At 37.1% G+C, this 13,079-nt stretch overlaps 1 long non-coding RNA gene across 4 annotated transcripts in view; it reads left to right on the top strand.

Moving 5' to 3' along the window:
* Positions 1-13,079, top strand: part of LOC112579690 — a 169,086-nt gene that overhangs the window by 111,657 nt on the left and 44,350 nt on the right. The window contains exon 5 of one of the 4 annotated variants that reach the window (XR_006545360.2): positions 4,064-4,125. The exons of the other annotated variants lie outside the window; for them this stretch is intronic. This is a non-coding gene — a long non-coding RNA (uncharacterized LOC112579690). Of the gene's footprint in view, positions 1-4,063; positions 4,126-13,079 lie in introns of those variants that run through there. 4 annotated transcript variants of the gene reach the window in all.

Here is a 13,079-nt window from a genome sequence, read left to right on the forward strand (position 1 = left end):
TGAATCATCCAGGTAACTTGGGGCTTTATCCCCTATCAATGGATTCTGCTAATGTGCATGGATAGGAGAAGGCAGATTAAAGCAACCTTTCCGGGTAGAAGTAGGCAGTTGAGAGAAAGTGTTTGCAGATCTCTCACACCTCTGATGGTGATACACAGCATCCATTAGTGAGACACCTAATCATCTGTAGCTGTCAAATCCAAACTGCCTTCTTTTAAGAGCCAATTTGTTTTCTTGCCAGATCAATGCTCTTATCTGTAATTGTGTGGACCACCAGCAACAGCCAATAACCAGTTAACATGCAATTCAATTTCGGAAGAAAGAAATGTCTTAATTCAAACATTTATTGTACAAGTGTGAAATGCCCTTAGTGAAATTAATGGTGGCTAAGTGACTATAACTTATAAATCAGTTTGCCCGAGTGGAGCAAAGTGATAGAAGGAAATATATAGACTTTGGAACAGATGAACACAACTGCTCAATCTTTTGATTTTTAATTCTGGGTCTGCTGCCATTACTATATTCTGTTGATAATGGTTGTCAGCATGCCTAGATCTTATCTAGTATAACAGCTGGAACAACAAAGTTTCTAGTGCTCCCACCGACCGTAACGTCTCAACAGAAAGATGCTCTGCTGCCTATGCATTACTCCCTCCTCTACTCTAGTCTTGGTCCCCAAACAGTTGTCTTCAGATGTCCATTAATCCTATCATGAAACCCCATCCTCCATTTTTCATTTGAAATGGATGCAAAGGAAGATTTATACCTTTTGAGACACTCTAGTGTTGTACAGAGGCTGTGCTCTGATTCACGATTTTTTAAATAGCCATATCATATCTCCACACCATGCTGCAATACATTTGCTCATGAAGCATAACATCACTGAAAGTGCTCTAAGCAAGTAGAATTTTCAGTTGAAAATGGAGAATAGCAAGGTGTTCACTAAGCCTGTTTCCTCTTTTCCCTTGCCACATAGCTGGACCATACCCGCTCTTTCCTTTTCTGTTTGATGTGGCCATGTGACTGAGTTCAAGCCAGTGGAGTCTGAACCTAAGTGAACCTTAGTGAAGATGGGCTTGAACGCTTGGTCCTAAGAAATCTTTCACATACCATTCTTCTTGTTCTTTCCTCTTCTAGTAACTTGACACAGATTAATAATGACAGTTTTGGAAGCCAAAGTGTTGATGATGGAATAGTAGATGGAAGACATACGGGTCCTTGAATCACCATTTGGGAGAGAGTTGAGCATCAATTAGGAACACCTATTTTATTCTTTATCTGAAAGCAAAGTAAACTTCTTTGGTGTTTGAACCTTTATGTAATTAGGGGTTTACTTGTTACCGCAGCAAGCATAAATGTCAATGATACAGTGTGTTCTACTGAATATAATGAGAAAGGAAAGTGATATTTCAATATTCCTAACAGTTTTAGGATATTTTTCTCCCAAAATGACTGTTTTTAAAGAACAATAATACCTTCCTTAGGTTTGAGATTCAAGTTCCTTGTCTGAGCAAAAAAAAAAAGAAAAAAGAATTTTGGACTAAATCTTCCTGAATCCATATCATGTTATTATTTTGTTTTTTTTTTTTTTTTTTTCTCACATAATCTTCCTTTTTTTTTTTTTTTTTTTTTGAGAAAGAAAATGCAAAGCATAGGGCCATACAATGAAAAATCTTTTTCCAAGTAGAGTGGAGAATAGTAAGGAGGCCAAGTCAATGTAGAAACAAATAAATACAAAATCTATTAGAATTAAACCAGCTAGTTAAATCTGGCTTTAACATTGCTTTGGGGCTTTTTATTGCTGCAAAGAAGTATGAAACAAAATGGTATATTATGAAAAGAGGGAAGGGTAGAGGGAAATCTTGAGGAAGGAGGGGAGAAGGGCAGATAGTGTTGAAACTCAAGTAGGAAACAAAGTGACATTTAGCTTTGGTTCCATGACTTTCTAAGCAGTCAACCCTGATAGATTGTGACCCCACCTGTTAAGGAACAGAGCTGTTGTTTGCTTCCTGCTTACTCAACTCTTGCTCCTCTAACAGCAAATGAATCTCACATGTACATAGACACATACTCCCACACAAGCACACTTCCAGACAGTGGGTCATAATTTCCTTCAGTATTAACGCCAAGAATTGCCACACTGTTAAAGTCTGTCTTCCAAATAAACTTAACCTTCATGTGTAAGTGATTTGACATTACATCTTTTCCTATTAATGAAAAAAACTTTTTTTCTACAGTCACCCAGCTTCCAAACTAATCCCAGGTATAAAATGTAAATTACATTAAATGTTTAAACTATTCCAGACACACCTTAATTCGATAATCTTTTCTTAACTCAGGAAGGGTCTTAAAAGATGGACTGCCATTTATCAACCCAAGAGAGCTGAGACTCACAATTCAACAATATGCTGTTTTCATGAGTGGCTCCCCTGGTTGGCATGATACCACAAAGCACTGTGGAATGCCAAACACCCAATTCTTTGTATTAAAAGCACAGTAATTCCGTGAAGATTTTTGTTCTGAGTTGAGAGAATGGTTGTGTAGTGACTCACACTTCTTCAGACTTACCAGAGTAACATTATGTCAAGTATTTCATAAAATGATCTTTCTTTCCCTCTGTCCCTTCCTCTCTCCCTCTCCATCTCTCTCCACCTCTCCCTCTGTCTCTCTCCTTCCCTCTGTCTCTCCCTCTCTTTCTCCATCTCTCTCTCAAAAGTGATTTGTGAATCTTCCTTCAAACTTAGCTAAAATTTAGCTTTAATCTCTAACATTAAAAAGATTAAAAAACAAAACAAAACAAAAACCTGAACCTTGTGGAGAAACCTGGTCCATAGCTAAAAGGATTTCAGTAACAAGAAAGGTCCTCTGACTTCAACATTGATCAGATTCTAGCCACAGTTCTAGGCATCAAAGAAGATGTAGTGGGACTTGCCCATGCCTTCTCTCTCAGGTTTCACTGCTTTTTACCTAACACTGACGTAAGCTTAAGAAGGACTACAGCCCCCAGGAGCTCTGAGTTTGACAGTCAGTGGCCCATGAGCATTCTCTCTTGAGCCATTTAATCAGACACAGAAGAATAAGTCTCTGACCTCCGAGCAGAAGGCTCCAAGGCTATGTTCTAGACTCAGGGAATAGAATGTAGTATGAAAATCACTTAGGACACATGATTCACATTTCTTCCCATTTGCCTATTTGTTTAGTCCCTTGTTTCATTCCACAAAGTATTGAATCAGATACAGGGGTAGAGAAACTTTATCAATGTAAATTTATGAAATAAAATCAGAAGTCAGAGTGAAAAAAAAAGGTAGTACAAATACGCTAGCCATAAAGTATATGCCATGGCAGACAGAGTTCTTTTTGATCCTGGCCAAAAGAAACTATCATCAGGAATGTTCTTCAAGCTTTTGGTCTGACTGACGTTTTTAAAATTTTAGAACATGAAGAAAATGTAAAAATTTTTAAGTAATTTGTAAACCTCTCACAAAGAGATTTAGAATTGTTAATATTTTGGTGAGCTTACTCTTAGCTTTTCTCTTTCTCTCCCTCTCTATATATAAATATAAATTACATTATGTGCATTCTTCCACATCATTAACTATTTTATGCAAACGTGATTTGTAATGGTCTGAAAAATGTTACCTCATATGGACATTATCATAATTATGCCAGACTCCTATTTATTATTAGACATTTTGATTGCCTCTAATAATTTGCTATAATAAACTCACGATGGAGGGCCTTATATACAATCTTTTCAGACATTTCTCATAATTTCCTGAGGATATATTCTTATGAGTAGAATTATCAGGACCAATGGTAAAAATTTCTGTGTGGTTCTTTATTTTCGAATCACTTTCTAGAACATCAGTAGCCATTTTCATTTTAACAATGATTCATAAGAGCACTTTCTCAACATTCTCTTCAAAATAAATTACTATTTTTAAAAATTTCATTGGTTTGACAGGTAGAAAATAGTATTTCATTATATTTCTTTTCTTCTGATTTCTGGTGAAATGGAATACTTTGCTTCTTACACTCATTAAGGATTTGTTTTCATTTTTAGAGTGTGTTAGTCACTCAGTCGTGTCCAACTCTTTACGACCTCATGGACTTTAGCCTGCTAAGCTCCTCTGTCCATGGGATTTCCCAGGCAAGAATACTGGAGTAGGTGGCCATTCCCTTCTCCAGGGGATCTTCCGGACCCAGGGATCAAACCTGCATCTTCTGCGTTGTAGGGGGATTCTTTACTGTCTGAGGAGGATAGCCTATTTATTTATGTGCTTGGTGCTTGACCAATTTGGGTTTAATTTTTAATATGATTTTATATTGATTTTTTTGGTTTTTTAATATAAAATTTTCACATATTATAGTCTGTTATATTTATATTCATACAATGCTTTAAGCAAATTCTTTTATTCTTTATATTTTATAAATATTTATAATACAAAGTAGTTGAATATCATATATGTACTTTGAGATCCACCACTTGACCAAGTGCTAAATTATTATAAATTATTCTAAAATATTTTGGAAGATATATCAAGTTTCTTCCTTTTGAATAATTTTACTTATTTATATTTCATATATAAGCATCTTACCTCTTACAAACTCTTGTCAGTTTTAATGAGCTAGATATTTGTAATTGGTTTAAGATACAGACTTTTTAATATTAAGAAAGCATACTGTCTGTTCTACTACACTATAGTTTTCTTTTTCAATATTGGATACTAAATTTTATCAGATATGATTGATATGGTCATGTAGCCTTTCATGGTTTGACTTATTGAGAGACATAGCATTTAAACAGACTTGGATTCTTTGATTCAGGAATTTACTCTTACATGTCAAAAAAAAATTTTTTTTTTAGCCATACTATTTAACTTCATTTATTAGTCTATTTTGTTTATTACTTATTTTTTAATTAATTAGTTTATTTTAATTGGAGGATAATTACTTTAAAATATTGTGGGTTTTGCCATACATGGACATAAATCAGCCACAGGTGCACATGTGTCTCCCATCCTGAACCCCGCTTCCACCTCCCTCCCCACCCCAGCACTGGCTTTGAGTGCCCTACTTCATGCATGGAACTTGCACTGGGCATCTATTTTACATGTGGGAATATACATGTTTCAGTGTTATCCTCTCATATCATCCCACCCTTGCCTTCTCCCACATAGTCCATAAGTCTGTTCTTTACATCTGTGTCTCTTTTGCTGCCTTGCGTATAGGATGGTCATTACTGTCTTTCTAAATTCCATATATATGCGTTAATATGCTGTATTGGTGTTTCTCTTTCTGACTCACTTCACCTCATTAGAACTGACTCAAATGTGTTCTTTTTTATGGCTGAGTAATATTCCATTGTGTATTTAATTATCAGTGTTTTAGTTTGGACTTTTTATATCCACATTCATAATTTGGAATTCCATAGTATTATTATATGCAATATAGATAAGATTTTTTGATATCAGTTTATAGTAAGTAAATTAGAAATGTTCATTTATTAAATTTATTTAGGTTATTATTTAATTTATTTAATTATTTAGTAAATGAATTAAATATGTTCACTATTTTCTCTGTTCTTGAATTTACAGTTTACATTACTTTTAGCATTAAGAGAACTCATCAGTAGGAATCTCTGTCCCTAAAACTTTTATTTGATAGAATAATTCCTTAATAATTCTTTGAAATGTTTGCCATATTATTTCATCTGTTCAAAATTTCCATTCTCTTTGAATCAACTTTGATAATTTGTAAGCTCCCTAGATATTTACCATTGTATTGTGTTTTTCAAAGTGCTGTGAAGTTTCACATACATCATTTTCATTAAAATTGCGTTAATATGACATATATACATGTGCAGCATTACATTTTTTTTCATTCGTTTATTTTAAATGTGTTGCATTTTTTTCTTTACTTCCTGATGAAAATTTCCTCTGATGAATTTTTCTGATTTCTAATTTACTTATTTCTGTTGTCATCTTTACTGTTTTCTTCCTTCTGCTTTCCTTAGATTGATTTAAGTTTTCTAGCTACTTGAAAAAATGATCATGTAATTTTCATAACTAAATCACTTTAGGCAATGGATTACTTCTAATTAGAACTTTGGCCATATCCCATAAGTTTTGGTAAACAGGTTTCATTGTCATCAGTGGACTGCAATTTTAATTTTTATTTCTTCTTTGATATACTCATTCAGGGATAATTTAACGTGCTTTTGTGAACCATCGTCCCCCTAAGCACACATACAGCACTCCTTGGTCTTTGTTAAAATGACCTGAACTTTTAAAGTATTTTTCAAGAATATTTTCAATATTCTTGATTTCTGCCCTCAATTTTATAACCAAATATATTACATTATATCATCAAACCCTTCGTTCTGCTATCTAAAAATGTAAACAATTGTATGACTTGAACTATTCTTGATTCCATCATATTTTAAAAATTAATAGTTCTTTATAACCTTTGTCTCGGTGCTATTTGGTGCTGTGAGATAAACCATCAGATTGGTAGCACTGAACTAGTCTGTCCAGCAAATAAGTTTGAAGCCATGTCCTACAGAGATTCTAATTGAAAGCAGCAGCGGCTATTCCATTGGCATCATGTTTACCAATACAGTACAATTTTATCACATTTGACACAATTCCCCTTTCATCAAGTTAACCAACGTTCCTTCAAAACTCAGAAAAAAATAAACTCAGCCAAAGTTTCTCCTTCTCCATAAAGCCACCCTTAATTTCCAGCTTTCTTGAAAGTCCCCTCAGGACTTCCCAGAGCATTCTATACACATAATTATCCCATCACGTGTCCTGCTGGTTTTCTATGACTGTTTCAGGGCTAAGCATTTTGTGGGTAGTGCCTAGCTCAGTGCCTGAGAATTTATAGATGATTAATGAAGGTTTTATTCAATGATTTAAAGTAATAAAAGGGGCATCCCAAGTGTGGCACAGTGGTAAGGAATCTGCCTGCTAATGCAGGAGACGCAAGAGGTGTGAGTTCAACCCCTGAGTTGGGAGTATCCCCTGGAGTAGGAAATGGCAATACACTCCCAGTATTCTTGCTTAGAAAATTTCATGGACAGTGGAGCCTGGTGGGCTACAGCCCATGGAGTCACAAAGATTCGGACAAAACTGAGTGACTGAACAGGCATGCACGATAAAAGGAATATTCAAATAAGAAAGCATTTTGAATGGATAGTAACTGTTACCTATTTGTTCATCTCCTCTGATTGGCTCTTTAGTTTTAGTGTTGCCAAGAGAAAAAGTCTTCAGGGATCTCCTTGTGAAGTCAGAATGAGACCTCCGCATGAACTCAGAAAGGAGAGCAGAACTCCAGGAGGGTGGTCACCTACTGAATTAGTAGAGGGGTCGCTCTTTGATGTATGGACAATGGCTATAGGACATTGTGAGATACTGGGAACTTTGTAACTGCCCGCATCTGTTATTATCAGTTTACCCTCTTCCATTATTTCCCCCAGTGGCAGTTTTCAGTAACATACATATCAGAGGATGGTCTCTGCGTACTTGAAGAGGTCCATGCTGCAGGTCCTCCCTCCCCAGTCTTCCCTGACCACTGGCTTGAGAGTAACTCCCTCCATCTCTAAACTTCTTCCCCACACAATGACCTTACTAGATGCTTGGCTTCTAACACTTACTGCTTTCTACTATATTTTTCCAGTTTAACAGAGTTTGAGGATTTTTGAAGATGAATGGAAAACTGCTTTTTCCTTCCCCAAAGTTTCTAGCAAGACATTTTGCACATTGTTAGATATTGAGTGAGCATGTTAATGCATGTGTGTACATACACGGGCATAGGAGTGTGTGTGTATGGAATTGCACACCCCACAAATACCCATTTCAAAATCTTCCTCCCCAGACAAAATCAAAGGAAGGGGAATGTGGAGAAATTTTGTGCAGGAAGGATCAAAAATTTCCCCAAACACCTGCGACCTCACTTCCTTCCACTCTACTTTCAAATCCAGAAACAACATACCAAAAACTTTGCCTCTTTCAGGAAAGATAAATGCAACCAGTTATTATCAATATGTATATTTCTGTGCTTCCTCAAATTAAGATTGGAAAATTTCTGGTTCCTGGAGAAAGCTTTAAACATTCTCCCATAGTCATCAATAGTCGAGGGAAACTCCCTGTAATGAGCATGTACCCCACTACCTCCCCTAAAGATATATATACATGCAAGTATCTGGAACCAAGAATTACACACATAAGCCCAGGCACACATGTGCACCCGTAGACTTGCACACATACATGTATGTTCTTCTCACTGACTTGGGAGGTCCCTCCCCGACAGAGGAAGGATAGAACTCAAGGGCTGTTGGAGCACAGTAAGTTTCTAACACCAGCTGCCATCAAGCACTGGTCCAGACAGGCAGAAGGACCATGTGGCTGAATTTCAGGGTAATTAAGAATGTAAATGGAAGTCCTCAGTGCCACTGGGCACTTAGCAGCATGTGCAAAATTCTCCCAGCAGGTACCCAGGTGGGCATGAGGCCAACAGCCTTCCCACCCCCTGCCACTTTTGGCAAGTGAGGCTGAGCTGCTCTGGGGAACGTAAATGCAAGAGCAGTGGTAGCAAGGCGGATTCTCATTAGAGAGCCAACATGTTTTGCTCTCCATGCTGTCGTATTGGTGGCATGCTGTTCTCCCCTTGATCTGTCAGCTCTCCATCACAGTCTGTTGGGGTAGTTCCCTCTATTCCTGGCCAGATTATCTGCACAAATAGTTGAGAGGGAGATTTGGTTGGCAGCAGGGGCCTTCTGATTTCTCATTATCTGACCTAAGCCTGCTGCTGTGGTGGGCAGCTGGTTAGTCCAGGTAGGGCGTTATTCTGGGTCTCCTTTACCGTTCATCACTTCTGTCCCTCAATTTCTGATGGGGCTCCATGGTCACAGAACCCTTCCCCAGCTTCAGAGAACAGCAGAACTTGGGAGCCAATAATTTTACCTCCTCTGAACGTCCCTTGCTTCTCATCTTAACTCAGAAACACCTTCAATAAGAATTGATAAATAATGTCACTGATGGTAGGATTTTAGGTTTTGTGGTTACTGGACAAGAGAACAAATTTTGGAAGGCAGTCTTCCCAGAGCTTCTTGGTTATTTGTAGGATTCACTCTGATATTTTTGTCCCTTTTTCCACATTCTTAGCATTATCTTGGTCCTCAAGTTTCTGCGGGATAGTTTTTTTTTTTTTTTTTTTTTGATAGAAACTGTGCCTAAGGATCCAGAGCTTATCAAAATAAGAGTTAAAAAATATTACAAGGCCAGCTCTTAGATACATTTCTCTCCAGAAATGAAGATTTGCACGTTCATCTGCATATAGGACCCACTCTCCTAGATGTCCGAAGTTACTCACAAGCAACACCAAACTACCTTGTCTCCCAAGGCCCCTTCTCCTTGAGAACTCCCTACATAAAGCTACTGGAACCACCATCCACCAGGCGGTCCAAGTCAGAAATCCAGACTTCATCATTCATCTGGACTTTGACCTTGACTTCCTAAAATTAATTAACTATTAAGATCCATCTGTTCTATCGCCTTCCCCACATTTCCACCAACACAGTCATTACATCACTCCAAACAACCATCAGGCATAACTTGACTGTCCTTGTCATTCTGCACTTATCTTCTAGCATTGGCACAATTTTCAGGAAAAACAGAACAATAATGTGGTGGTTGCTTTATTAGAAGTAAGAGCAGAGTACAAAAGGAGGGAAAAATTCCTTCTAGCTTTGATGGGCATAAGCTTTTGAGAAATACTTTGAGATAGAGATAAAATATTTTCAAAGATAAATACTGGCTAGAAAAGGACACTCGGTGGAAGAAATTGCATCAGTAAAAGTGTGGGTGTTTTCCAAAATCGGAGTAGTCTAGACTGAATAGTCTTATAGGCTGTGTGTTAGTTTTCTAGGACTGCCATAACAAAGCACCACAGGGACTGGGGGGCTTAAACAATAGAAGTTTATTTTCTTACAATCCTGGTAGCAGCTAGAAGTCCAAGATCAATGTGTATAGGGTTGGTTTCTTATGAGGCCTTTCTCTTTGGCTTGTAGATGGCTGTCTTGTCTCTGTTTCTTCACATGGTCTTTCTCTGTAAGTATATGTGACACACACATGATTTCTTTATTTTATTATTTTTTTTTTGTAAGCAGTGAAGCCGATTTATTTTTCCATCTTGGGAAATACGGCCCGTTTGTTTACTTTTTAGGGTGTACAACTTGATTTGATATGCATATACATTGCAAAATGGTTACCACAATCAAGTTAATTAACACATCCGTCACCTCACATGATTACCTTTGTGTGTGTGGTAAGAACACTTAAGATCAACCCTCCTAGCAGTTTTAAGTATATAACAGAGTATAATGAACTACAATCACCATGTTGGAAATTTGTACTCCTTGACTAACATCCCCCCACCCCTAGCCCCTGGAAACCACTATTCTACTCTCTGATTCTATGGATATGACTTTTTTAAGATTCAACATGTAAGTGAGATATTGCAATATTTGTTTATCTGTGTCTGGCTTATTTCACTTAGCATGATGTCCTCCAGGTTTATCCATGTTATTGCAAATGACATTATTTCTTCCTATTTATGGCTGAATAATATTCCACCATGTGTATATAGCACATTTTCTTTGCTGAATCCATTGACAAGTTGTTTCTGTATCTTGGCTATTGTGCATAATGCTACAGTGACTGTAGGAATGTAGATACCTTTTTGAAATACTGATTTCATTTTCTTTGGATATATACCCAGAAGTGAGATTGATGAAACATGTTGTAGCTCTGTTTTTTATTTTTTGAGAAATCTCCATACTGTTTTCCATGGTGGTTGTAACAACTTACATCTCTACCAACAATGTACAAGTGTTCACTTTCCTCCATATCCTTGCCAACCTTTGTTATCTCTTGTCTTTTTGCTAATAGCTATCCTAATAGATGTGAACTGATATCTCACTTTGGTTTTGATTTGCATTTCTCTGATAATTAATGATATTGAACACCTTTTCTTATAACTGTTGGCCATTTGTACGTCTTCTTTGGGAAAATGTCTGTTCAAGTCTTTTGCCAAACTTTTAATCAGCTTATTTTATTTTAGTTTGTTATCGAGTTGTATGAGTTCATTATATATTTTGGATATTAACTGCTTATCAGATATATGATTTGAAAACATTTTATCCCATTTCATAGATTGCCTCTTTTCATTCTGTTGAATGTTTGCTGTAAAAGCATCTGTTTTAGTATAATGTAGTCCCATTCATTTATTTATTGTTGCTTGTGCCTTTAGTGTTATAGCTAAAAAATCATTGCCAAGATTAATGTTAAGGTTATCCTATGTTTTGTTCTGTGAGGTTTATGGTTTCAGGTCTTCCATTTAAGTCCTTAATCCATTTTGAGTTAATTTTGTGGTATAAAATAGGGTCCAATTTCACTGTTTTACATGTGGCTGTCCAGTTTTCCCAACACCTTTTATTGAAGAAGCTTGTCTTTCCCCATTATATATTCTTGATACTTTCATTAAAAAATAAGTTTACCATACATGTGTGGCTTTATTTCTGAACTCCCTGTTCTGCTCCATTGGTCTATGTGTCTGTACTTATGCCAGTACCATACTGCTTTGATTATTACTGTTTTATAATATACATTGAAATCAAGAAATGTGATGGCCTCCAACTTTGTTCAGCTTTCTCAATATTGCTTAGGCTGTTCAGTTTGTATGTGGTTCCACAGGAATCTTAGGGTTATTTTTTTCTATATCTATGAAAAATGCATGGTATTTTTGATAGGGATTGCATTGAATCTGTAGATCACTTTAGGTAGTATAGACATTTTAATAATATTATTTCAGTCCATGAGCACAGGCTATCTTTCCATTTGTATCTTTTTTGATTTCTTTCATCATTGTCTTATAATTTTCAGTGCACAGCTCTTTCACCTTCTTGGTCAACTTTATTCCTAAGTATTCTATTATTTTTGATGCTATTGTAAATAGAATTGTTTGCTTAATTTTTCTTTTGGACAGTCAATTGTTAGTGTACTTAACTGCTTTATTTTATAAAGACACCAGTCTATTAGGTTAAGGCCCTAATGGCTCTATTTTTAACTTAATTACCTCTCTTAAGGACCTGATCTCCAAATATGGTCACATTCTGGGAGTTAGGATTTCAACATGAATTTGCAGGGGAGACAAAATTATCCCATAAAGGGTTGTTATATTTCAGAGTTTTGGAGGAACTAGGCTAGAAAGGCAAGTAGAAGTCAAATTGTAAAGAACTTTGAAGTAAGGAATTTGGACATTTTTCTGAACTAATAATCAGTTCAAAAGAGTTTTCAGCAAGGGTGTGCCTTGATCAGATGTGCATCTAAGATGACTGACAATAGAGGTCAATAGTCCAGACAAAGGAAAAATTTGGAGATATTAACAGGTCAGTCAGGAGTCGGTCGGAGAAGGCAATGGCAACCCACTCCAGTACTCTTGCCTGGAAAATCCCATGGACAGAGGAGCCTGGTAGGCCGCAGTCCATGAGGTCGCTAAGAGTCGGACTCGACTGAGCGACTTCACTTTTCACTTTCACGCAATGGAGAAGGAAATGGCAACCCACTCCAGTGTTCTTGCCTGGAGAATCCCAGGGACGGGGGAGCCTGGTGGGCTGCCGTCTCTGGGGTCGCACAGAGTCGGACATGACTGAAGCGACTTAGCAGCAGCAGCAGATGTCTGTTGTAGTGAGGTGAGGTAAGATGATGAAGGTTAGAGTGAAAACACTGCTTTTGCAGGGCAGCAAAGGATGATAAATTTGAGAGACATTTTGTTCACAGAGTTGAGAGGACCTGAATGGGAAACCTCGAGATCCCAGGTCTCTAGCCTGATTTACCAAGGAGAGTAATGTAATGAATTTAAACCAAGAACACATGTTGAGGCTGAGGTGCTATAGTCTATCCAAGTGAAAACATCCAGGAGGTGTGGCTCCATCGTCTAGGAGAGGGAACTGAGCTGAAGGTACAATCGATATCATTGCTGAGATCAGTCTGGGAGTGTGCAATGGCCAAGAAAAA

This window comes from Bubalus bubalis, chromosome 16 (genome assembly GCF_019923935.1).
Source record: "Bubalus bubalis isolate 160015118507 breed Murrah chromosome 16, NDDB_SH_1, whole genome shotgun sequence".
NCBI classification, from domain to species: domain Eukaryota; kingdom Metazoa; phylum Chordata; class Mammalia; order Artiodactyla; family Bovidae; genus Bubalus; species Bubalus bubalis.